Genomic DNA, 3719 nt, shown 5'->3' with positions numbered 1-3719 from the left:
ATCTTTAGCTTGTGAGTCGCTTCAGATTTAAGCTTTAGAAAGAACACCCATGTAAAACGCGAAAAGTCATCAACAATAACAAGAATGTACTTGCTACCGCCGATACTTTCAATTGATGATGGACCACACAAGTCAATGTGAAGTAACTCTAGTGGTCAACAACTTTTGTGTTTATAATTGATGGATGACTTTGACGACTCTGCTTCCCCATTTCACATGCCGCACACAAATGTTCTCTATCGTACTTGAGCAATGGAAGACCACGAACATGACCTCCGGCGACAAGTTTGTTGATGTCCTTGAAGTTGAGATGAGAAAGCCTCCGGTGCCACAACCAGCTTTCATCAGATTGTGCTTTTGATAACAAGCAGATTGTTGGATTCCCTTTGATTGGTTTGAGATTTAGGGGAAACATTTCACCTTTGCGCTCTGATTTGAGAATAACTTTGTTCGTTTGCTTCTCAATAATTTCCGAACCCTCATCATCGAACGAGACCTTGAGACCGGTACCTCTAACAAGCTGAGATACACTGATGAGATTATGTTGTAGTCCTTCTACATATGCAACCTTCCTGATCGTGAAATCACCGTTTGTAATCATTCCATAGCCTTTTATGGTTCCGAAGGAGTTGTTCCCGAACTTGACATTTCCACCGTTTGAAAGAGATCTGAATTCCCTAAGCTCATCCTTCCTGCCTGTCATGTGACGTGAGCAGCCACTGTCAATATACCATTCTTCGTCGAACTGCTCGTCACTGATAACCTGCACAAATTAAACACATTTAGGAACCCAAAGTTTCTTGGGTCCACGTGAGCCTTTCACAGGAACAGGAGCAGAAAAAGAGATGTCAACAAAATATGTTCTTTTTATCAAAGTTGTTTCATCTTTCTTTTTGATGGTGAAAACCTTAATCTTAGTGGGGTTTGGTGCTTTTGGTTTGGTCTCGGATTTAACTGACGAAACCTTTGATTTCCCTTTCAGGTAAGTTGGAGAGTTAGAATGAGATTGAGAAGAAGAATGATTGGAAGAATTAGAATGAGAGAATTTAGACTGAGATGATTTCTTGACTTGATATTCTAGCTGACTCTATCAGTTTTTATTATCAGTGGAACCGAACCTAGAATTTTGGTCTCTTTTGCTTTCAGAACCGAACTCCTGCTTTCGGTTGATACTGTGCTCTGAACCGAACTTCTGCTTTCGGTTGATACTGTGCTCTGAACCGAACTTTTGGTTTCAGTTGATACTGTGCTCTGAACCGAACTTCTGCTTTCGGTTGTTATTTCTCTCTTGAGATCCAATAGTATTTTTCTCTGACTTTAAATTTTTGTCACGATATGAGAAATAGGCATTTTGAGATTGCCAAAACTGTTTTCTTTCAGAAAGATTCTTCTTGTATCTCTGATTCCTTTGTCGTTTTTGATTTCTCATCTGTTTCGGCTGATGATGGATGTTCGCCTTTTGATTTTGACTGGTGTCAACAGGTCCACTTTGAACCGATGATGATTCACTTAAAACTGCCTTATCTTTAGGAACATCTTTTGTACCACTAGAACTCGGCACGTCAAATTTATCAGGCTTGTTATGTGGCTCAGGAATGTATCTTCCTTCTGTCTTCCAGGATGTTTGCTATGATAGACCAACAGTTTCATCAACATTGTCAATAGGAGCCGACCAGAAGAACTCATCACAACCATCAACATTTTCTTCGTTTACAATGGTTGTGAGTTCACCTGTCTGATGTTCGGTTATACCTGTGACCTTATACACTTGATTTGGTGTTGTCCTTACCTTTTGGTAAACAACAACTTTTTCTTCAAGTTTCAGGGACTTTTGTTGGGACAAGCGAGCGAACTCCACAGAATTTTCTGAGATGAGATTTTTGTGGATTTCAGGTTCACTCCTGACAAATTCAGAGCAGTCAACTTCGTCCTCTACAGAAATTTCACTCATGTCATTATCCTCATTAAGCTCAGATGCATTTTCAACATCAATTTTATTTTCTGAGCTCAACTTGGCATTCAATGAGTCAAATTTTTGTATGGTTTCGGTCCTTAGATTTAGTTTTTCATTTTCATCCAAAAGGTTTTTCAGCATGTCCTTATGGTCTTTGGACTTAATGAAAGATTCAATTTTGTCTAGACCATACATATACGTTGGATTAACATCCTCAGACGAAACCACACTTTCACAATTGTATGCTTCAGCGTCGATTTCATCCTCCTTAAACTCAAGAAAAGGCAAGATCATACGATGAATTTTCTGCCCTATTTCACAGTTCAAATGAAGTTGAGTGATATTATTGTAAAGACGCTTAGCAATCAAACAAAAAACATTTCGCTGTTTCAAAAGTTTTAAATTGTCTCTTTGCAAATAAATATTTTTGTCCTTGGTTTTGACTAACTCCAACTCTTTCAGTTCGATCCACATCCTCCGTTCCTCACTCTTCGACGACACCCTGCTTATTTGGTCAGTTAGGTTAGAATTGGTGACTCGAGTTTGAGTTAAGCTGCTGTCTAAATGAGAAATTCTTGAATTAACATTTTTTAATTCTTTTTCATATGATCATTGTGGGACTTTAAATGAAACAAACACGGATTCTACCTTCTTGATTAGTTCATCAAGCTCGTTGAATTGCACGTTGAGTGGTTTTGCTGTAAAGCACATGTCCTGTTGCTCCTTCGAGTCTTTGTTCCCACCATCTGTGTTATATCCCCTCATTTGAGATACATCAGACACCATCAAGCATCTTCCACTGCTGTCCTTCTCTTTCGCCACATAAGCTTTTCCATGAGAAGGTCTCCTTACTTCAGCATCCTCAGAGTCGGTTGACCAGACCTCCACTCCTGCAAATTCATCATTTGCTATTGAACCCTGCACAATTAAAGCATTCATAGACGGGTTTGCAGTGGATTTCTTCTTCATGATCTCATCCAGCTTTTTCAGCAACAACGCTTCTTCATCTTTTTCCTCATCCTTTTCAGCCATTTTCTTGAGGACACAATCTTTAGCATAGTGATTCTTTCCTCCACAGTAAAAGCAGCTCACTCCCGAATCTCCTTCGGCTTTCGGTTCCTTCTTTGATTCTTCTACTTTCGGTTCTTCTTTGAACTTTTCAGAGCTATAACTTCCCTGCCAATTACGGTTCTTATTGGTGGGAAACCTTTTCTTGATGAACCTCTTGGGATTTGATACCATCATAGCATCGTCTTCATAAGTAAGATCATAATCTTCTAAGTTGAGGTCTTCATCTTCCATCTCCGCTTTACTTTTGGATAGTAGGGCCAAGGAACCCAGGCTTGAAACTACATTTTTCTCCTGTAGTACGATCTTCTCTTGAGATTTCAGAATGCCCACCAGTTTCGCTAGAGAATAAGATTTGAATTGCTCATGCGCTTTAACTGCAGACACTACAGCTCTCCACTCAGATTTGAGGCCGTTCAGAAACGTGACTTTCTGCTCAATCAACTTCCTTTCAATATCATGTTTAATCATCTTTGTAAGAAGATGATTGAAGCGATCGAACGTTTGAGTCACAGTTTCTTCGACTCTCTGCTTGAATTCACCAAACTCGGATAAGAGTAAGGTTTGAATGGAGTGTTCAAGATCTTCGTCCGTAGAATACAATTCGCGAAGCCTGTCCCATATTTCTTTGGCAGTAGTGCACGAACTCACCAGCCTGAAAGTGTCAGATTGAAGAGGGAATCTGATTAATCTCAAT

The sequence above is a fragment of the Lactuca saligna genome, chromosome 3 (genome assembly GCF_052625555.1).
Source record: "Lactuca saligna cultivar CGN05327 chromosome 3, ASM5262555v1, whole genome shotgun sequence".
Classification (NCBI taxonomy): domain Eukaryota; kingdom Viridiplantae; phylum Streptophyta; class Magnoliopsida; order Asterales; family Asteraceae; genus Lactuca; species Lactuca saligna.
The sequence above is the reverse complement of the archived record's forward strand: the minus strand, read 5'-3'. Positions refer to the sequence as shown.